Source organism: Hemitrygon akajei, chromosome 5, assembly GCF_048418815.1.
Source record: "Hemitrygon akajei chromosome 5, sHemAka1.3, whole genome shotgun sequence".
NCBI classification, from domain to species: domain Eukaryota; kingdom Metazoa; phylum Chordata; class Chondrichthyes; order Myliobatiformes; family Dasyatidae; genus Hemitrygon; species Hemitrygon akajei.
Genome location: NC_133128.1, coordinates 113,710,029 through 113,734,056, shown reverse-complemented (window position 1 = coordinate 113,734,056; position 24,028 = coordinate 113,710,029). Strand labels below are relative to the sequence as shown.

The 24,028-nt window shown below is 44.0% G+C and overlaps 1 protein-coding gene across 3 annotated transcripts in view; it reads right to left on the bottom strand.

Annotated features, from left to right (window-relative positions):
• The window catches only part of dnajb2 (DnaJ heat shock protein family (Hsp40) member B2), a 74,806-nt gene extending 57,996 nt beyond the window's left edge, over nt 1–16,810 (bottom strand). Inside the window, exon 1 of one of the 3 annotated variants that reach the window (XM_073046224.1) lies at nt 16,659–16,810. The gene's annotated coding sequence lies outside the window, so the exon portion shown is untranslated. Of the gene's footprint in view, nt 1–15,801; nt 15,854–16,264; nt 16,386–16,658 lie in introns of those variants that run through there. The other 2 variants (XM_073046225.1, XM_073046226.1) reach the window with 2 other exon arrangements.
• Between the last annotated feature and the right edge of the window lie 7,218 nt (nt 16,811–24,028).

Sequence of the window (24,028 nt, the reverse complement as noted above, 5' to 3'; positions counted from 1 at the left end):
TTGTGTTTTGATGATGTCCTCTGCAACTTTTTTCAATCCTGTGCAGTGACAGCTCCATACCATGCTAAGATGCAACTAGTTACAATGCTCCCCGTTGTACATCTATAGAAATTTCCTCAAGTCTTTGGTGATATACCAAATCTCTTCAAACACCTAATGAAATGCAACTGCTGGATGCCTTATTCATAATTGCATTAATATGTTGGGCCCAGGTTTGATCTTCAGATATGTTGACATTCAGGAACTCATAACAATTCAATCCTCATTCTGATTCACAAACCCCTCTATTGTCTCATTTCATTCCCATCTCCTCCAGTCCCAAACTCATTCTCCTGTTCCAAGCTTAACAAAGACGCAGCAGATAGGATAGAGGAAAACTGTTCTCATTTAGCCATTGCCCCCAGATTCAACAGTACAGACACAACACACAGGAAAAGCCATTTTTATGCAGAATGATTATGATCTGGATCTCTCAGACCATAGGGATTGTCAAATCAGGCCAGATTCATGTTATTGCACAGGACAGAAACAGGTCCTTAGCCAGCTCATGCTTGCTGACCAAGCTGCATAACTCAGCTTGGTCCATTTGCTTCTGTTTAGCCTATAAACTGATTGGGGTTTGATTTCCGCCACTGTCTGTAAGGAATTCATACATTCTCCTGTATGGGTCACATACGTAACCAGATAGGTTTCCTCTGGTTGTCTGGGATCCTCACACATTCCAAAGATGTACGGGTTAGGGTTAGTAAGTTATGGGCATTCAATGTTGGTACTGCAAGCATGGCGACACTTGTAGGCTGTCTCCAGTACAAAACAAACAATGACACAAACGATGACTTCACTGTATATTTTGATGTGCATGTGATAAATAAAGCTGATCTTTTCTTTAAGCCCTTCCTATCCACATGCCTGTCTAAATGTCTTTCAAATATTGTAATTGTAATTCCTCTAGAGCCATATACCTACCACTCGCAGTGTGAAAAACTTGTTGCTCAGGTCTCCTTTAAATTTTTCCCTCTTTCCCTTTAATTCTATGCCTTCTAGCTTTAAATTTACCAATCTGGAGAAAAGACTGCGACCCTATCTATGAGCAATATACACTATGCTGGAGGAGCTCGGCAGGTCAGGCAGCATTTCCAGAGGGGAATAACAGTTGATGTTTCAATCTGAGACCCTTCATCAAGACTGAAAAGGGGGGGGGGGGGGAGAGAGAAGATGTCAAAATAAGCATGTGGGGTGAGGAGGAGGAATATAAGCTGACAGGTGAGACCAGGTGAGGAAGGACTGAACTAAAAAGCTGGGAGGTAATAGATGGAAGAGCTAAAGAGTTGGTGATGGAGGATCTTGGCCCGAAACTTCGAGTGTCTTCCCTTCCATAGATGCTGCCTGACATGCTGAATTTTTCCAGCATTGTGAATGGAGGTGAGGGAGAAGGTGAATGGGCAAGTGTAGCATTTGTCACTTGCAGCGATATGTGCCAAGAGGAAGATTAGTGGGGAGGGACAAATGGACAAGAGAATCATGGGGCTCTTGTTAATCTTTTCTGTGCCCTTTCCAGCATAATGACATTCTTCCTATAGCTGGTGACCAGCACTGCACGTAGTAATCGAAGATAAGTCTCACCAATGAATTATACGGTTGTAACAGATGCCCCACACCTGTATTTGTTGTCTTAACCAATGAAAGCAAGACTGTTAAATACCTTTTTCAACACCCTGATCAACAAGAAGTTAGGTCAAATGGCTTTCTTCTGTGTTGCAATGATTTGAAATTATGAAGAAGGCATGCCAGCAGCTGTAATTCTTTAGGAGTTTGAGGGGATTTGGATAGTCAAAGACTAGCGATTTCCTACAGCTATACCACGGAGAGCATTCTGACTGTTTGCTTCACCATTTGCTACAGAGATGTCAATGAATAGAATGGGTAAAAGCTACAGTTCCATTACCGGCACTAACATCAAGGACATCTTCAAAAGGTGATGCCTCAAGAAAGCACCTCTCATCGTGAAGGACCCTCACCATCCAGGTCATGCCCTCATTTGGTATGAGAACTTGATGGTATATCCTAAGAACTTTCTACAGGGGCACAATTGAAAGCATCCTGACTGGCTGCATCACTGCCTGGTATAGGAACTGTACTTCTCTCAATCACAGGACTCCACAGAGAGCGGTATGGTCAGCCCAGCACATCTGTAGATGTGAACTTTTCACTATTCAGGACATTTACAGAGACAAGTGTGTTTAAAAGGCCTGAAGGATCATGGCAAACCGAGTCACCCCAACCACAAACTGTTCCAACTGCTGCCACCCGGGAAGCAGTACCACAGCATAAAAGCCAGGACCAACAGGCTCCGGGACAGCTTCTTCCACCAGGCCATCAGACTGATTAATTCATGCTGACACAACTGTATTTCTATGTTATATTGTTGTACATACCATTTTTTATAAATCACTATAAACTGCACATTGCACATTTAGACATAGCATAGCATAAATATTTTTACTCCTCATGTATATGAAAGATGTAGGTATTAAGTCAATTCAATTCAGTTCAATTCTTCTCATTATTACCATCATGGAGGAGGTACAGGACCCTGAAGATGAGCACTCAATGTTTTAGGAACAGCTTTTTCCCCTCCACTATCAGATTTCTGAATGGCCCATGAACCCATAAACCTCATTATTTTGCTCTCTCTCTGCACTATTTTTAATATAATCTTAGTGTAATTTACAATAAATTTTATGTAATACACTGCAGTTGCCACAAAACAAATCTGACAACATATGTCAGTGATAATAAACCTGATTCAGATTCTAATGATCTCATGTCACACCGTTGCACAATGGTGACCTTGGCTTCACCTGCCTGGTTCTATGTTCTTTAACACCCTCGCAAATTGCCTCTACAATGCTTCCAAAAATGTGCCTCTTTGAGAAAGCTTCAACTCTCTTGTTGAGATGCCTACCTCACCATGACACTTTCCAGTGGAGATGTAGGAGTAGAATTAGACTGTTTGGTCTATCAAGTCTTCTCCGCCATTCCATTCAGGCTGATTTATTATCCCTCTCAACCCCATTCTCCTGCCTTCTCCCTGTAACCTTTGACACCCTTACTAATCAAGAACCCATCAACCTTCATTTAAATATATCCAACGACTTGATAAAGCTTGCTGCAGTTGCTTTTATATCAGAAATTTGGAAGAGCTCAACTCAAATTCCAGGACACTCAGAGAGCAGTTTGTGACTGCAGCCCTCTGCAAGTTTCCTCAGGAAATCAAAAAGTCCAAGTTTATTGTCAAAGTACATATATGTTACTATATACTACCTTGAGATTCATTTTCTTTCAGGCATTTACAGGAAAATAAAGAAATACAATTTAAGAAAATCTATACATAAACGAAGATTGATAAAAACACACAATGTGCGAAAAAGAAAAAATTCTGCAAATACAAAAAATAATAACACTGAGAACATGAGCTGTAGAGTTCTTGAACGTGAGTCTGGAGGCCATAGAATCAGTTGCAAGTTGTGTGAGTGAAGTTATCATGCAGGTACATGATGGTTGCAAGATAAAAACTGCTCCTAAAACTGGTGGTGTGGGACCCAAGTAAAGTGTAATGAACCCCAAGCTATGTGTCAGCATCTCTTCTGGACAACTAGGAAGTAGAGAACACAGCTTGGACTCCTTTCCCTCTGGGATTCATCACAAAATAGGCAAAAAGCCAACGGAGAAGTCTCGGACATTCCTCCATCAGACATAATTGCATTCCTACAGCATCCTGCATGACCACAAGACATCCCAAGGAACTCTCCTCTCAATTTAATACAACAGCCAATTGCAATTCAAATAAAAGATAGAAAATTACAGTATTGCACAGGCCCTTCCACCCACAATGTTATACTGACCTTTTAACCTACTATAAGATTAATCTAACCCTTCCCTCTCACATAACCTTCCATTTTTCTCTCATCCATATACGTGTCTCTTAAATATCTCAATATATCTGCCTCTACTGTCACTCTACTGCCACCCACCCACCACTCTGTGTAAAAAAAACTTTGTCATTCCCCCCGTACTTAAAGTTGTGTCCCCTAGGGTTAGCCATTTCCACCCTGGGAAAAAGACTCCGGCTGTCCACTTGGTCTATGTTTCATCACCTTGAATAGTTCTATCAAGTCACCTTTCATCTTCCTTATTTCCAAAGAGAAAAGCCCTTGCTCACTCAACCCATCCTCATAAGAAGGTGTGTTAATGCTCAGAGGGACCTTCAGGTTCAATTTCATAGTACCCTGTAAAGGTAGATAGAGTGTTGAAGCAGGTTGGGGTTCCTACTGCTAATAATATGATTTACAATTAACTTAGTGATAGCAAACTGCTCATAGCCTTGAAAGTGTGGCCTCAGTGACAGAGTATTAGTGATCCATTCACTGTCAGAGGTGATATTGGGGTAATCTCTTGAGAGTGCTTGGACCTTGGACTGCTCCAACAGTGTAATGCTCAGAACTGAAAGATAGTGGAAAGATAGTGAAAGATAGTACCACAGAGACTGGTATAATTCTACACACAGAGAGCGAGAGCGAGCATTCTCTCACAATATATGAAAACTACAGCAAACTGTAAGGTCAGCACAGAAGTCTACCATCACTGCAAGTAATGTACGTGTCCAGTGCAAAAAAGTGGGGAAGGAAAATCATTGCAAACACTAGCCACTGCAAACTGCCTTTTCCAAAGGCTCCCTTCTGAAAAGCATTATAGGGCTATTAAAACAGTAACTTCACCCCATCTTAAAAGTTTCTTTCCCTAGCCAGTTAATCTGATCAACAATTCTAGCTACACCCACTCTCATCATTGCAATGCACTGTAAATACTTCAAGCCATTTTTATGTTACTTACTTTGCAAATACATGATATGGATGTATTTATGCACATTTTATTCCATATCCGTACTTTAACCTCTAACTTTACTTTTCTGTGATTCTTTATGATTATTGAATGCGCTGTTTATTGCTGCATGTTGCACCAATTCACTACAGCAAATTCCGAATGCATGCAAATGCATTTGGCAAATAAAGTGATCCTCATCGCTTTTCCACATTGGTACTGTGATGGCAGATTCAGTGATTTAGAACAATGAGGTTGAACAGTAATTGCTGAGCTCACTACATTCTAGTAAATACATTTTTAAAACTCGCTTATGACGGTTTATGCATAAAAGTCCTACAAGTTATTTTATTATTTTTAAATGTTAAATCAGTGGATTCCTGAGCTGCTATTTTCAGGCATCGAAGATCAAGTGTGTGGTAACCAGCCTATTTATGGCCACAGCCCTGTCACGCCAATCATCGTCACACTGCCCATCAACTCCGGGCAGTTGCTAGGTTGCTTGTCCAGAAACCTAGCCACTCTGTGACTCAGCACTCTGCCAAATCAACTGAGAGGAGGTTTAGAGAAAGTTTATCAGACTAGTACCCGGAATCCACAGTTTGCCCAAGAGGGAAAGATTAGACAGATCACTGGAGTTAGGTAAAATTGGGAGAGGAATTAACACATTAGTGATTCCACAGATGCTGGAAATCTTGAGCAACACACACAAAATGCTAGAGGAACTCAACAAGTCAGGCAGCATCTATGAAGAGAAATAAACAGTCATTGTTTCAGCCCAAGATCCTTTGTCAGGACTGGAAAGGAAGGGGGTAGATGCCAGAATAAATAGGTAGGGGGACAACATCATCTCTTGAAATTATTTCAAGCTCTCTTCCTCAAAAGATTAGTGAAGGAAAGCCTTTGAGTATTTTTAGGGCAAAGGTAGTAGAGTTTCATAAATGGTGGGGCAGAGTTATGAGGCCAAATAATGTCTTACATGATCTCCAAACTTCCACATTCGCCTCAATGTTTCAATCTCCCTCATTGCCTTAATCAGCGAAATGGTGTCAAACCTCGGCTTACACAGCCTGCCTACGAGGTTCCTGCACGCTGCCTCTGCCTCCCGGAATCCTCTCAGAGACTGCTGAGTGCTAGAACACCCAAACAATCTCCAAACAGCAAATCACAGGTTCTAACAGTTCCATTCAAGTGAAATATATGGTTTCATGAACTATCCAGAAGAGATTGACTGAAGGAGTGTTGTATGCAGACATTATCTTGACTGGAAATATTCTAGGGAAATCTAGGGAAGTTGAAATCTATTCAATCTTTCTTAAATCAGTTCCTCCAATCCTGGCAACATCTTTGTAAATTTTCTCTGTACTCTTTCAATATTATGTACATCTTTCCTGTAGATGGATGACCAAAACTGCACACAATACTCCAAATTAGCCCTCACCCAACATCTTAATACAACTTCAACATAATGTCCCATCTCCTGTACTCAACACTATGATCTATGAAGGCCAATGTGCCAAAAGCTTTCTTTACAACTCTACCTGTGATGTCACTTTCAATGAATTATGGGCCTGAATCCCAGATCCCTTTATTCTATCACAGTCCTCAGTGTCCTATCGTTCACTGTACAAGTCCTACCCCTGGTTGGTCCTCCAGAAGTGCAACACCTCACACTTGTCTGCATTAAATTCCATCTGTTATTTTTAGCCCCTTTTTCCAGCTGGTCCAAATCCCACTGCAAGATTTGATAGTCTTCCTCGCTGTCCACTACACCCCAAAGTTTGGTGTCATCTGCAAATTTGCTGATCTAGTTTACCACATTGTAAAGTATATCAATGATCTGGATGACAAACAACAGACCCAGCACTGATCCCTGTGGCACTCCACTAGTCACAGGTCTCCAGTTAGAGAGGCAACTATCTACAATCACTCTCTGGCTTCTCCCACAAAGCCAATTTCTAATCCAGTTAACTACCTCATCTTGAAGGCCAAGTGACTGAACCTTCTTGACCAACCTCCCATGTGGTAGCTTGTCAAATGCCTTGTGGAAGTCCACGTAGCCAACATCCACTGCCTTGCCTTCATCAACTTTCTTGGTGACTTCCTTGAAAAACTCTAAGATTGGTTAAACATGACTTAACACACATAAAGCCATGCTGATTATCCCTAATCAGTCCACATCCAAACACTCATATTTAGATACAGTACCTTCTAATAACTTTCCCACTACTGATGTCAGGCTCACAAGCCTATAATTTCCTGGTTTATTCATTCAGCCTTTCTTGAACAGTGAAACAACATTAGTTATCCTCCAATCCTCTAGTACCACATTGGTTGTTAAGGATGATTTAAATATCTCCGCTAGGGCCCCTACTGTTTTTGCACTTGCCTCCCACATGGAGGGAAATAGGATTTGTCCACCTTAATATGCCTAAAGACAGAAAAACACCTCCTCCTCTGTAATCAATATAGGATCCATGACCTCGCTGCTCCTTTGCCTCACTTCTATAGACTGTGTCCATCTCCCAAATACATCCAGACGCAAATAATCTGTTTAAGATCTCCCCAATCCATTTGGCTCCATGTATAGATAACCACTCTGATGTTCCACAGAGCCAGTTTTAGACCACAAGATATAGGAGCAGAATTAGGCTATCTAGCCCATCAAGTCTTCTCTGCCATTTCATCATGACTGATCCATTTCCCTCTCAGGCACATACATACTTTGCACTGTTGGTCAGAAGAACTACATTCTATATATCAGTGAATTCAAATGAATCAAGGACAGTGGAAGCAGACAGACTAATTGTCTCTGTTCTTGCTGTGAGTTTGGGGATGGAGGCTGCCATTTGGTGAAGACACTATTCTCTATTTTGTGAACTTGACATGATTGGCTTGATAAATGTTTTAAAGAAGACACAATGATACTTCAGGTAATCTGCTGGACTAGAGATCATTTCCAAATAAGAAGTTATTTGTGAGATGTTCTTTGGTTGGATACAACATGCAGGTTTGTGATTATTGGGGTTAGTGCCTGCTTGGAATGATTCAAGATCATTGCTGATTGAGAACAAAGAGCCATAAATTATCGACTGTCATTTGATGGGAAAAGGGCAATAAATGGATGCTGGCTTGGAGCAGAGCCAATATCAAGGTGTTAAAGGTCAGACACATGACCAGTGGCCAATGACACTGGAATGCGATATTTGAATTGATAAGGAATGGATATAAAAGTGGATGCTTCGTGTGTGTTGGCAGCAGTAACTTCGAAGAATAACCATCACAAATACAAGCATGAGCGACCCTGCGTGAAACACATGGTGAATGAATTGAGACTACGAGGAACACCTGACCAGTGTAAACTCCTTTGCCCAGATAATACCTTTGATATTCTTTGATTATTCAGACTCAGGCATACCTAGTGGGTGTGCACACAAGGTATTTAGTGTATGAATTCATGTGTTTGTTGGTTTAAACAATAGTACTGGGTCATTAAATACAGATATCTCTGTGCCTCACTGATTATTGTTACAAGAGTTAATTCATACAAAAGTACTTTCGAAATTTCACTTTTGAAGGCCTCCCACTTACCATGTACATCTTTGCCAGCAAACGGCCTGTCCGAATCCACACATACCAGATCCTTTCTGATACCATTAAAATTGACCTTTCTCCAATTTAGAATCTCAACCAAACCTTATCCTTTTCTATAATTATCTTGAAACTAATGGCGTTATGATCACTAGATGCAAATTGTTCCCCTACACAGACTTCTGTCACCTGCCCTGGCTTATTCGCCAATAGGAGATCAAATATTGCACAACTCTCCCATTGGGACTTCTTCTACATACTAATTAAGGAAACTTTCCTGAACACATTTGACAAACTCTGTCCCATCTAGTCCTTTGTCCATTCGTCCCTCCCCACTAATCTCCTTCCAAGTATTTACCTCTGCAAACAGCACAAGTGCTACACTTGCCCATTAATTCACCTCCATTCAGGGTCTCAAACATTCCTTCCAGCTGAGGCAACACTTCAACTGCAAATCTGATGGTGTCGTCCATTGTGTCCGGTGCTCCTGATGTAACCTCCTCTATGTCGGTGAGATCCAACGTCAAGTGGGGGACCGCTTGGTTGAGTACCCCGCACCATCTGCCACAAGAGGGACTTCCTGGTGGGCAAACATTTTAATTCCGATTCCCATTGTGACATATCAGTCCATGGCCTCCTCGTTCCAAGACGAGGCCACCCTCAGGGTGGAGAAGCAACACCTTATATTCTGTCCGGGTATCCTCTTACCTGATGGCATGAATATTGATTTCTCCTTCCAGAAAACAAATTCCACCCCCCCCCCCTCTATTTCCCACTCTAACTTTTTATTTCTTCTCACCTAGCTATTACTTCCCCCAGGGTCCCCTCCTCCTTCCCTTTTTCCTCTCCTATCAGATTCTTTCTTCTCTCGCCCTTGACCTTTCCCACCCACCTGGTTTCTCCTATCACCTTCCAGCTACCTTCTTTCCTCTCCCCCTCCCCACCTTTTTATTCGGGCATCGGCCCCCTTACATCTCAGTCCTGAAGAAGGGTCTCAGCCTAAAATATTGACCATCTATTTATTTCCACAGATGTTGCCTGACCTGCTGAGTTCCTTCAGCATTTTGTTTGTGTTGCTTCCCATCTAATCCTTATACAGCAGGGCAGTCCCAGTATTATGTAATGCACCAGACTGCTGCTGCAAAACTACAAATTTCACACCATGCACCAGAGGTGCTACCCTACCCCAGACACCACATAAATATATAAATTATGTATTTAATAATTACACTCGGTGGACATTTTATCAGGCACATCTGTACACCTGCCAATTAATGCAAATATCTAATCAGTCAAGCATGCAAATATGGTCGTGGTTCAGTTGTTGTTCAGACCAAACATCAAAATGGAGATCTAAATGGAGAAATGTGATCTAAGTGACTTTGAATGTGGAATGATTGTTGGTGGCAGACAGGGTAGGTCAAGTATCCCAGAATCTGCTGATTTCCTGGGATTTTCAAGAACAACAATCTCCCAAGTGTTCAGAGAATGATGCGAGAAACAAAAAATATCCAGTGAGTGGCAGTTCTGTGGACAAAAGCGCCTTGTTAAAGAGAGACATTGGGGAGAATGGCCAGACTGGTTCAAGTTGACAGGAAGGAGACAGTAACTCAAATAACCACACATTACAACAGTGGTGTGCAAAGGAGCATCTCCGAACACACAACATATCGAAACTCGAAGTGGATGAGCTACAGGAGCAGAAGATCATGAACATACTCAGTGGCCACTTCATTAGGTAGAGGTACCTAAAAAAATGACCACTGAGTGTATTTCAGTGATAATAAAACTGATTTTAAGAGCCTTATTTAAGACCATTATGACAAGATAGAGGAGCAGAATTAGGCCATTTGATCCATCAAGTCTGCTCCATTATTTCATCAAGGCTGTTCCATTTCCCTCTCAGATTCAATCTCCTGCCTTCTTCCTGTATCCCTTCATGCCCTGATTAATCAAGAATCTATCAACACACACAAAATGCTGAAGGAACTCAGCAGGCCAGGCAGTGTCTATGCAAAAAAGCACAGTCGACGTTTCAGACCAAAATCCTTCAGCAGGACTGGAGAAAAAAAGCTGAGTAGATTTGAAAGGTGGGGGGGGGGGGGGGGGTGGGAGAGAGGCACACTAGGCGATGGGTGAAACTTGGTGGGGAAGAGATAAAGCAGGAGGCTAGGAAGTTGAGTGGTGAAAAGGACAGAATGAAAGAAAGAAAAAAGGTGGGGGGGGGGGGGAGGAGTGAAGGAGCACCAGAGGGAGATGATAGGCAGGCAAAGAGATAACATGAGACAGGGAAAAGGGGATGGGAAATGGTGAAATGGGGGGGGGGGGGGGAGGCATTACTGGAAGTTTGAGAAAATGATGTTCATACCATCAGGTTGGAGGCTACCCAAACGGAGTATAAGGTGTTGTTCCTCCAAAGTAAGTGTGGCCTTATCACAACAGTGGAGGTGGCCATGGATAGACATAATCAGAATGGGAATGGGAAGTGGAATTAAAATGGGTAGCTACTAGGAGATCCTGTTTGTTCTGGCGGACGGAACATAGATGCTCAGCAAAGCAGTCTCCCAATCTACAAAGTACATCAGGTCTCACTGATATACAGGAGGGGCAGGTGTGGCAATTGTTCTGCTTGCAAAGAGAAGTGCCAGGAGGGAGATCTGTGGGGAAGGACGAATGGACAAAGGAGTCGCATAGGGAGCGATCCCTACAGAAAGCAGAAAGGTGGGGGGGAAGATGCGTTTGGTGGTGGGATCCAGTTGGAGGTGACGTAAGTTTCAGAGATTTATGTGCTGGATGCAGAGGCTGTTGGGTGGTAGGTGAGGACAAGAGCAACCCTATCCTTAGTAGGGTGGTGGGAGGATGAGATACGAGTAGACATGCGTGAAATGGCAGAAATGTGGCTAAGGGCAGCATTGATGGTGGAGGAAGGGAAGCCCCTTTCTTTGAAAAAGGAGGACATCTCCTTTGATCTAGAATGAAAATCCTCATCCTGACAGCAGATGTGGCAGAGACAGAGGGATTGAGAGTAGGTGATGGTGTTTTTACAAGTAACAGGGTGGGACAAGGTATAGTTCATCAGTTTATAATAGACATCAGTGGATAAGCTGTCTCTGGAGATAGAGACAGTGAGATCGAGAAAGGGAAGTGTCGGAAATGGACCAGGTGAATTTGAGGGCAGGGTGGAAGCTGGAGGCACCATGGGTGCAGAAAGCATCACAAAGCCGTCGTCGATGTAGTGTAGGAAAAGTGTGGGACAGCTACTAATGTAGGCTTGGAACATACACTGGTCCACATAGCCAACAAACTGGCAGGCATAGCTAGGACCCATATGAGTGCCCATGGCTACCCCTTTTGTTTGAAGGAAGTGGGAGGAGCCAGAGAAGAAATTATTTAGAATGAGGACAAGTTCTGCTAGGCAGCGAGTGGTGGTGGAGGGGAACTGGTTGGGACTTGTTGGCCAGAAGAAACTGCAGTCTGATCAAGGACAGGGGAAGCAGACAAGCCAGTTGTCTTTGTTTCCCCCATTTTGTGGACTCTGAACAGTTTCTTGCTCTTGGATAATCTAATCAGAGCAGCTGAATGTGGACAAAGGAAGCTTCAGGTAGTGATCTGCTAAACCTGAGACTATCCTCAAACAAGTAGCCATTTGTTATGTAAAGGGCATGGACTCTGAACTGATCCTCGCTCTGGGACAATCTAACCAGAGCAATATCCCTGAGGCCATTCCCAGAGGAGTTATGTAAAATGCCAGACCTGCAATCGGTAATCTCGTTAGACTCTGTCTGGGTTGCCCCATTTAACTGGTTTGGACCAGTCAGAGTGTAAAGACACAAATACACAAGGCAGGGGTGGGCAGAGCCATGAAACAATGTTGGCTGTAGCCCTGTACAATGACCAGTAAGAAGGTGACCCAGGTAGATCAGGTGACCTTGAGCCAATAGGGTGGAGATCCAATGGTTCAATTGATGAGGAACAGTAGAAGACTCAGGAGCTCCAAATACACAGGGGTGATAACTCCCCAGCAGCCAGAGACCAACCATCGCAGATAAGGAGGACCCCACGGACACATGGAGATCGGAACCACGAGGAATGCCTGGCCAGCATAGACTCCTTTCCTGGTTAATACTTCTTCTCTTCCCTGACAGTTCATGAACAGTCAATGAATTATAGTAGGGTGCACACAGAGACAGTTTGTAAACTCACGTGCTTTTAGTTGAAACAATAAAAGTTACTTGTCAGTATATACAAATTTTCTGTGCCTCACTGATCATTATTACAAGGGGTGATTCTTGTAACAGACTGGTGCCCAGAAAGAAACAGAGAGCTTTAAGACCTTCCTGGTGTGGATGGAGGTGTATACGGACTGGATATCCATAGTAAAAATAAGATGTTGGGGGCCAGGGAACCTGAAATCCTTGAAAAGATCAAGAGCGTGTGAGGTGTTACGGATGTAGGTGAGGAGGGACTGAAGTGGGGTGATAAAACAGAGTGAAGGTATGCAGATATGAATTCAGTGGGGCAGGAACAAGCTGAAACAATGGGTCTACCTGGACAAGAGGTTTTGTGGATTTTGGGTAGGAGGTAGAAACAGGAAGTGTGGGGTGCGGGAACTATGAGGTTGGTGGTGGTGGATGGGAGATCCCCAGAGTCCATAAGATTAGTGACGGTGTGGGAGACAATGGCCTAGCGTTCCTTAGTGGGGTCCTGTTTGAGGGGTATGAAAGAGGTGTCTGAGAGTTGGCACTGGGCCTCAGCAAGGTAGAGGTCAGTTCACCAGATTACCTCAGCACCTCCCTTATCTGCAGGTTTGATGGTAAGGTTAGGATTAGTGTGGAGGGAGTGGAGAACGGGCATTCAGAAGGAGTGGGGTTGGAATAGGAGAGAGGAGTGTTAAAGTCTAGATGACTAATGTCCTGTCAGCTGTTGGCAATTTAAAGATCCAGAGCAGGGAGAAGACCAGGGCGGGGGGGCTCCAGGGAGAGGAGGAGGGTTGAAGATGAGAGAAGGGATCAGTGTGGGGTGGGGAGTCCTTGCCAAAGAAATGGGCTTGGAGATGGAGACAATGAAAATCTATCAACCTCTGCCTTAAAGAGGACCTGCTTTTAGCTTTCTACCTAGCTACCTAAGCTCTCTCTTCAAGACCTCCTCGTCTTTCCTGCCAACATCATCAGTGCCAATATGTACCAATGTTCACCTTCCCCCTTTAGAATGTCTTGGACACAATCCAAAATATCCTTAACATCCCTAACCCTGGCACCTGGGAGGCAACATACCATCCAGTCATTTCTATCATGTCCACAGAATCTTGTCTCTATTGTTCTAACCATGGAATTGCCCATCAGTACTGCCATCCTCTTCATCACTTTTCTCTTCTGAGCCACAGGACCAGACTCAGTGCCAGAGACCCAGTCACTGTGGCTCCACCAGTAGGTCGTCCCCCTCAACAGTATCCAAAGTGGTATACTTATTATTGAGGGGAATGGCCACAGGGGTATTCTGCACTGGCTGCTCATTTCCCTTTCTTCTCCTGTCAGTCACTCAGTTACATGACTATCTCCCTGTAGCTCCTATCTATCAATCTCCGTTTGAGCCGATGGTCACTGAGCTGCAGCCTCAGTTCCTTAACACGCTCTCTGAGGAGCTGCAGTTCAGTACATCTGGTGCAGATATGGTTATCTGAGAGGCCAGAGGTCTCCCAGAATTCCCACACATCTCACACAGAACACAACCCCTAGAGCTATTCTCATTGAACTAACTATGCCCTAACAGACACAAGGAATGGAGATTAAATAAGAAGAAACTTACCAGATACTTACTTCGCCTAAGCTAGATGAGCCAAAGTCACTTCATCATTGGTGCACTCACACAATGGCCCTTTGTCCCTGCCTTATTTTTATTTGTCATTTCTAATTAATCCTGTTCATTGACTTGTTGCAGTCCAACTCTAAAAACTGCTGTGAATCACTACCTTTTTTAATCTTTGGCCATGTACGCAAGTGAAATCACCATTTCTTCTTGTGTTTCCACTCACTGATGGGACGCAGTCTGACTTTAAGAAACTTTTGGATAGGTACATGGAGGGGCAGGGCTTGGAACGATATGGGACGAATGCAGTTAATTAGGTCTAGATGGGTGGGCACTGTATTTGGGCTGAAGGACCTGTATCCATGCTGTATTGTTCTGACTCCAGGCCTCAGTCTAAACCAGTAGCAAGTACCCAACCGTACATCTTCTTCACCACCATGTTGTCCCATAGTTATAGGAAACTCTGGACTTGAACACCAAGGTCCCTCTGATCAACAATGTTCCTTAACCCTATAATACCTACAGTTCAATAATTAACATTTCTGCTTGAGTCTCTGCTGCATAATATTTTGAATATTCACATAAATGGATATGATTTTCATACATTTTAGCTTCATCTTTTATTTAGTTTTATTTCATTCAGAAATACAGCCCTTCTGTCCCAACAAGTCCATGCCACTTAATTACACCCATGTGACCAACTAACCTGCTAAACCACCTTTGGAAGAGTCATTAGGACAGATTGTTAAAATGAGCAGAAAATTGTAAAGTGTACCTTGATTTATCATTTTCATGTTTAGATGTGCAGCAAAAAGCTTTGCTTTGTATGCTGCACTGATCATTTCATCATATTAGTGCATTGAGGCAGCACAAGGTGAAACAACAAAATACATTATTACAGTTACAATTTAGAGTAATAAAGTCTTAAAGTTACCAAGAGAGTGCAGTGCCGGTAAACGTTAAGGTACAAGGCAAAACAAACAAAATGCTGGAGGAACTCAGCAGGTCAGGCTGCTTACATGGAGAGGAATAACCATATTGGGCCAAGACCCAATTCCTTCCTCTTCAGCCCTTTACTATTTCCACCTATCACTCCCAGCTTCATTCCCTCTCCTCCACCCACCTCACATCACCTTCTAAACTGATACTCATTCTCCTCCCCCACCTTATTCCGGGTTCTACCTACTTCCTTTCCACTCCTGATAAAGGATCTCAACCCAAAGCAACAACTGTTTATTCCCCTCCATAGATGCTGCCTGATCTGCTCTTCCTCCAGCATTTGTGAGCGTTGCTCTGGATTTCCAGCATCTGCAGAATTGCTTGTTTTTATAAGCTGCAAGGCCATGACAAGGTAGATTGAGAGGCCAGGAGTCCACATTATCATACTAGGGCACCATTTAGTCTTTAAAACAGTAGGGCAGAAGTTGCCCATATATAATGCTGAGTATAATGCTTAAATGACGACAATACACCAAGGTCCAAAAGCAGAACATGATGTTCTGTCAAGTCAATATCAATGCTCACCACAAGGAAACACAAGAGATTCTGCAGATGCTGAAAATCCAGAGCAACTCCGATTCCTCCGTCCCATCAGGCAAAAAATACAGAAACTTGAGAAACACTGACCGCCAGGCTCAAGGACAGCTACTTTGAAAACAACAGAATAGAGAAGTGCAATGTAAATCTATTATCTGAGTGCAAATATAAAAATAAAAAAAATAAAAATAAGTAATGTTGAGTGTATGAGATGCAAGAACCCTTGAAAGTGAGCCCACAGGTTGCAGAATCAATTCGGTGACACTTGAACGGCCTTCTTACACGCTAAAGATGAACAGTTGATCCATTAGCCTACCTCCTTATGCCCCTTGCACCTTATTGTCCATTTGCACTGCACTTGCTTTGTAACTGTAACACTATATTCTGCATCCTGTCTAACTTTTTAGCTCAATGTGCTACCTCGAACGCAAACAAAAGCTTCGCACTGTACCTCGGTGCATGTGGCAATCATAAGGCAACAACCGCAGAGCTAGGACGAACACCGTGGGTCGAATGGCTTTGCGGGAACGCGGGCGAAGTCTGGAGCGCTCGTCCCGAGTGACAGAAGGTCAATGGAAGGGACGGCCAAGCGCGCCAGCGCAGTCGTGCGCGTTCCCGAGGGGTGTACGTGTGTGAGAATGTTGCGGCGCCTGCAGCCGAGTGGAGAAGCGGGCAACATAGTAAAAATGTATCTGGAGGGTAAAGCTGCATCTAGCGGACGAAACATAGTAACCATCTGGCGCACCGCAGCCGGCGACAAACGATCAGCTGTTCGCCTTCTGGAACCTTTGCCGGGGTGGCCGGGCATTCTCCTCCCCGCCTCCCCGTCCCCCCTGTCTTCCTACCTGCTGTGAGTGTCGCCTCTTCTCGTCCCCCTTCCCGCCCTCAGTTGCCAGATGCGCTAACCCTGATCTCAGTGCGACGTCAACAATACAAACTGCAGAAAAGTCCAGAAACCTGCCCCGCCCCGCCCCCTGGCCCGGGATCAGGGGACGCGCGCAGGCGCACACACTGGAATGGAGAGTAGACGGTTCGGTGTGCAGGAGCGCACTGTCTCCAGGTCCCTTTCTGTACTTTGAGATAGTGTACAGCAACAAACTTGTACTGAAGAAGTGTTTCAGCCCGAAGCGTCAACTGTTTATTCCCCTCATAGAAGCTTCGTAATCTACTGAGCACTTCCAGCATTTGCAGAATCTCGTGTTTATGTGGCCGTAGACCTGAATCCAATTGCTCGGAGACGCTAGAGACCGTAGATTCTGGATTGTATTCTGACGTAAACAGATACAGCTTTATTATCACTGACATATATCGTGAAATTTTGTTGTTTTGATGCATAAAAATTACTACGTTACAATAAAAAATATGTAAAAAGTAAATAGTTCAAAAAGAGCAAAGTAATGAGTAGTGGGGTCATGAACCGTTTATAAAGCTAACGACGACAGGGAAGATGTTTTCCAAAACTTTTGAGTGTGGGTCTTCAGGCTCCTGTACCTCCTCTCTGGTGGTAGTAATGAGAAGAGACCCTATGTGGTGAGGACCCTTAATGATGGTTGCCACCTTCTTAAGCAATCGCCATTTGAAGATGCCCTCAGTGGTGAGGAGGCTTGATACATCGAAAGTGCAGTGCAGATTTGACCATAAGACTTAGGAGCAGAATTAGGCCTTTTGACCCATCGAGTCTGCTCTGCTATTCAATCATGGCTCATCCTTACCCACAGCCCCACTCCCTGGACTTCTCCAATCAAGAACCTAACAAGCTCTGCCTTGAATACAGCCAATGACCTGGCCTCCACAGCTGTCTGTGGTAATAAATTCCACAAGTTCACCACCATCTGGCTAAAGAAATTTCTCCACATCTGTTTTAAATGGATGCCCCTCTATTTAATGGGCCAAATGGCCCTACTCTTATGTCATGGCATTATGGTCTTATGGTTGGACCATTGGTGGAACTTTGAAGAGGAAGTAGATCAATATTAGATCATAGAAAAAAGGGCTATGGTAGAATGACACAGAAGAGGTACATACACAACGCTGGAAGAACTCAGCAGGTCAGGCAGCATCCGTGAAAAAAGAGCTGAGACCCTTCATCAGGAATGGGGGGAAGAGAGGGCCAAAGCCCACTCCCCTTTCAACTTTCTGCTTCTTTATCTCTACAGTTCTTTTATGCTTATCCCCTCCCCCTCCCCCCTTTATCTTTCCTCTGATTGGTTTTCCACCTGGAGCCTCTATGCCCTACTCCCTCCCCTATCTCTATTACTGGGCTTTGGCCCTCTCTTCCCCCCCCCCCCCCCCATTCCTGATGAAGGGTCTCGGCCCGAAACGTTGGCTACTCTTTTCCCACGGATGCTGCCTGACTTGCTGAGTTCTTCCAGCGTTGTGTACGTATTCTTTGATCCACAGCATCTGCAGTTGTATTTTTGTGTTGTGACACAGAAGGGGTGATGCCTCTATCATCCTATTGAATGGTAAGGCAGGCTTGAGAGGCTGATTGGCCTTCTCAAGGTCCTGTTCCTTATAGAGCAATACAGCATGGATACAGGCCCTGAGTATTTGCCCACCCAGCTAGTTCAAATGCCCTGATTAAGCCCATGTGCTCATTGGTCACACTCCCCCAGGTACCTATCTAAGTGCTTCTAGAGCTATACTATTGTACCTGCCTCACCCACTTCCTCTGGAAGCTCATTTCACATGCAATACGTGGAAAAACCACCCTTCAGGCCCCTTTTTAAATCTGTTCCCTTCTCACCCTAGATGCACATCCTCTAGTTCTTGACATTTCTACCCTTTGAAAAAGACTCCCCTTCCTTTCCAGTCCTGATGAAGGGTCTTGGTCTGAAACGTCAACTGTTTATTCTCCAGAGATGCTGCCTGACCTGCAGAATTCTTACAGCATTTTGTGTGTGTTGCTCTGGATTTCCAGCATCTGCAGAATCTCTGGTGTTTATGATTTGCCACTCCTCTACAAATTCTCTTTGAGGTATGCCTCCCCTGAAGAAACTTAAATTTTCTCTTCAATGGGACTTCAGCAAGACCCTCTCTTGCTGCTCCCTCTCTGTGATCATTGCTGCTCTCCAACTCCTCAACCATGTGTTCACCCAGACTTGCTAGCTTGTACTCCTTCCCGTCGCCTCCCACCTTATTCTGGCTCCTGATGAAGGATCTCAGCCTGAAACGTTGACTGTTTATTCCTCTTGATAGAAGCTGCCTGACCTACTGAGTTCCTCCAGCATTGTGTGTGTGTTACTCTGTCTGTGCTGCTTGTAATTTTATAAACCAGTGAATAGGTCTCTCCTCAGCCTCCTATACTACGGAGAAAACACTACGTTTGTCTCAGTGAAGTTCAGAAAGGTGAGTGGGGGGAGGATCTCATTGAAACCAACCAGATACTGAAAGGCACAGATAGAGTGGGCATGGAGTATGTTTCTGCATTGGGGGAATCGAGAACCAGAGAGCACAGCCTTAGAAATAGAGGGACTTTTTGAACTGAGATAAGGAAGATTTTTTTCTGCCAGAGGGATGATTAATCCATGGAATTTGTTGCCACAGAGGCCAAGTCGCTGGATGTATTTAAGACAGAAATTGATACTTTCTTGATTTGTAACAGGGTTAAGGTTTATAGGGAGAAGGCAGAATGGTGTTGACAAAAAATGTCAGCCATAATGGAATGCCAGAGCACACCTGATGGGCTGAATGGTCTAATTCTGCTCCTATATCATATGGTCTAAATACAAGGGTGCTGGATAAATGGAATTTCAAGGGAGTTAGGAAACAAGAGGTGAGTTTCCGAAGAAGTTGAGTTTGCAAATCATGCAGAGTGAATGACCAGACAAAGTTCAAGTTCAAAGTAGATGTATTATCAAAGTACATATAAGTAACCCAATACTTCCTGGCCTTCTTGCAGGCATTCATAGTAGAACAGAGAGAAAGACACAAAGACTGACAAACAACCAATGTGCAAAAGAAGACAAACTGTGCAAATGCAAAAATAATAATAATAAATAAGTAAATAATAATACTGAGAACCTGAGTGGTAGAGTTCTTGAAAGTGAATCCATAGGTAGTGATCAGTGTTGTGGTTCAATTCTGACTGAAGTTGGAGACAGAATCAATGTCGCGAGCTGATGTCCGACTCCATTTCACTGTTTAAAGTGTCCATTAGTTGCCGAATCATCAAGGAAGATTGAGACATCGAGGCAAGTGCAGAATTCGAGCGAGAATTTTAGCGTTGACTGCCTGCCTTTTGATCACTGCCGGAGGAGGAGTCTGTGAGCGGCCTTTCACCATGTGAATCACGGTGGCAGGCAGGTGGGCTACTCTGCCTCATATGGTGTCCCTCTCTTTCAGTGAACGTTGGTGATATCGTAGAATGGTATTGTAGTTCTGTATTTATGAATTGGACTATTGTGTTTATGGACTGTGGACGTTTTCAGACTTATGGTTTTTATATTATCTTTTTTAATCGCCTGCTTCCATTTTGTTGCACTGTGCAAGGGGAAAGAATTTGGAGGTTAATGTTCTGTTAAGTTTTTTATGTAGGGGAGGGGTTGTTTTTGGGGAAATCGATATCCCTGTCCTGTTTTGTACAGGGGCGGGAGGTTTGGGGGGGGGATTGATTATTAGGATGCTGTTCATTTTTGTATGAGGAGGTGGTGGGATTGATGTTTCTCTCTGAAAGACTTTCATGTTCTTTCTTTGTTTTGTGGCTATCTGGAGAAGCCAGATTCAGAGTTGTGTATTTTAGGATTGTGTTATTATCATGCTTTGATAATAAAATTAATCCAATGCATGTCAGTTGTAATAGGGTTTGCAGACCTCTACTTTCTACAAGGTGAAACCTAACATCCTGCAGCATCTGATGACCCTATAATCTCTGAAGTCATCAGAACATCTTCAATGAGGGTGAACCCTCACAAGGCGTCAGGCTCTAATGGTAGACCATTGAAAACCTGTGCCAACCAACTAGCTAGTGTTCAAGAACATCCTCAATCTCTCTGCATTCAGAGGCTCCCACCTGCTTGAAAGAACGACAATCCTACCTGTGCCCAAGAAAAGCAGGGTGAGTTGCCTCAATGACTGTTGCTCAGTTGCACACACTTCTACTGTGATGAAGTGCTTTGAGTGGTTGGTCATGGCCAGAATCAACTCCTGCCTAAGTAAGGACCTGGACTCACTGCAATTTGCCTATCACCACAATAGACCTACAGCAGATACAATCTCACTGGCTCTCCACTTGGTCTTGGATTATCTGAACAATAGCAATACCTAGGCAATACTGTACACACAAAATGCTGGAGAAAGTTGATGAGTGAAAGAGACAAAGGTCTCGAGGAAGGGGAATCTGATAGGAGAGGATAGACCATGGAACAAAGGGAAGGGGGAAGTGATAGGCAGCTAAGGTAATAGAGGGAAACAGGAATGGAGAATGGTGAAGGAGAGGGGGCAACTACCAGAAGTTTGAGAAATTAATGTTCATTGCATCAGGTTGAAGGCTACCCAAAAGGAATATAAGGTGTTGATCTTTCAACCTCAGTGTTGTCAAATCACGACAGTACAGAGGCCATGGACTGACATGTTGGAATGGGAATGGGTCTGGTGGAGTTAAAATGAGTGGCCACAGGGTGATCCTGCTTTTTCTGGCAGATGGAGCATAGGTGTTTGGTGAAGCGGCCTCTCAATCTACCTCGGGTCTCTCCGATATACAGGAGGCCACACCAGGGGTACCATATACAGCAGTTGACCCCCACAGACCTATGGGTGAAGTGTCAGCTCACCTGGAAAGACTGGGGCCCTGAATGGTAGTGAGGGAGGAAGTGTAGGGGCAGGTGTACTTGCAAGGACAAGTACCAGGAAGTTGATCAGTGGGGAGGGCCAAGCGGACAAGGGAGCCACGCATGGAGTGATCCCTGCGGAAAGCAGGAAATGGGGTGAGGAGGGAAAGGTGTGCTTGGTGGTGGGATCCCATTGGAGATGGCGGAAGTTACAGACAATTATGTGCTGGATTCGGAAGCTGGTGTGGTGTTAAGTGAGGGGAAGAGGAACCCTTTCCTTGGTGTGGCAGTAGGAGGATGGGGTGAGGGAAGACGTGCAAGTGCACGAAATGGAAGAGATGCGGGTGAGGGCAGCATTGACGGTGAAGGAAGGGAAACCCCTTTCTTTGAAAGAGGAGGATATCTCATTAGCTCTGGAATGAAAAACCACACGCTGAGAGCAGATACAGTGGAGATGCAGAAACTGAGAAAAGGGGATGGCATTTTTAGAAGTGAGATACTGAAAGAGATATAGTCCATGTATTTGTGAGAATCAAAGGGTTTATAAAAGTACTTCTGTCTCCAGAGATGGAGACACAGAGTACGAGAAAGGGGAGGGAGGTGTTGGAATCGATTAAGTAAATTTGAGGGCAGGGTGGAAGTTGGAGGCAAAGTTGATGAACTTTACGAGCTCAGCATGGGTGCAGGAAGCAGTCAACTGCAGTCATTGATGTAGCATAGGAAGAGTTGGGGAGCGATACTGGTATAGGCTTGGAACATGGACTGTTCCATGTAGCTGACAAAAAGGTAGGCATAGCGAGACTCATGCAAGTAACCATGGATACACCTTTGGTTTGGAGAAAGTGGGAGGAGCTGAAGGAGAAATTATTGAGAGTGAGGACCAGTTCCAGCAGATGGAGGAGTGGTGGTGGAGGAGAACTGGTTGGGTCTGTTGTCCAGAAAGAAGCAGAGCTTTAAGGCCCTCCTGGTGGAGGATAGAGGTGTAAAGGGACTGGACATCCATAGTGAAAATGAGACAATCGGGCCAGGGAGCTTGAAGTCATTGAAAAGATTAAGAGTGTGTGATTTATACCTATGTTAGGTTGCTGTTTATTGATTACAGCTTAGCATTCAACACCATCATACCCTCTGTACTAATCAACAAGCTCCAAACCTGGGTCTCCGTACCTCCCACTACAACTAGATCCTTAACTTCCTAATCGGGAGACCACAGTCAGTGTGGTTCAGAAATAATATCGCCTCTTCACCGACGATCAACACTACCACACCTCAAGGATGAGTGCTTAGCCCACTTGTCTACTCTTTCTACACCCACAATTATGTGGCTACGCACAACTCAAACACCATAAGTAGATTTGCCAATAACACAACTATTGTTGGCAGAATTTCAGATGGTGATGAGGAGGCGTACATAAGTGAGACAGGTAAGCTGGTTGAATGGTGTTTCAGCAACAACCTTGCATTCAACATCAGTAAGACAAAGGAATTGATAGTGGACTTTAGAAAGGGGAAGTCAAGGGAACACACAGCAGTCCTCATTAAGGAATCAGCAATGGAAGGTTGTGCAGTTTCAAGTTCCTGGGTGTCAACCTCTCTTAAGATCTATCCTGGGCCCAAAATATTGATACAATTACAAAGAATGCACAGCAGCAGCTATATTTCATTAGGAGTTTCAGGATGTCACCAAAAGACTAGCAGGTTTGTACAGATGTACTATTATCAACATCCTAACTGATTGTATCACCATCTGGTATGAAGGGACCAGTGCACAGGTGATGCACCATCAATAACTCTCTGAGACGTGTGGCGAGATATCGGCTTTTATTGACTGGAAGAAAGATCAAGCAGCAATTGACCACTATGCTACATCCTGGAGACTGAGGGCAGGGCTCAGGCCTCAATCACCTTTATACTGGGGTCTGTGGGAGGAGCCTCGGTCAGTGGGAGGTGCCACAGGAGCAGTCAGCGGGGGGGCGTGTCCAGCGTGTCCAGACAGGTATATGTAGTTCACCACAACAGGATTGGAAAAAACCTGCAGAAATTTGCAAACTCTGCCATCTCCATCATGGGCACCAGCATCCCCAGCATCAAATACATCTCCAAAAGGAAGAGCTACAGGAGCTTGTGAACACACACTTAATGTTTCAACAACATCTTCTTCTCTACTACCATCAGATTTCTGAATGGATAATGAATGCATATACACTACTGCACTTTTTTTTGCTCTTTTTACACTACTTAATTTAATTTTTTATATATTTCTTATTGTAATTTTGTTTTTATTATTATTCACTGCAATGTACTGCTGCCACAAAACAATATATTTCATGACATATGCCAATGATATTAAGCCTGATTCTGATTCTGAATGAAGTTGTCCACGCTGGTTCAGGAGCCTGATGATTGAAGGATAATAACTGTTCCTGAACCTGGTGATGTAGTACCTA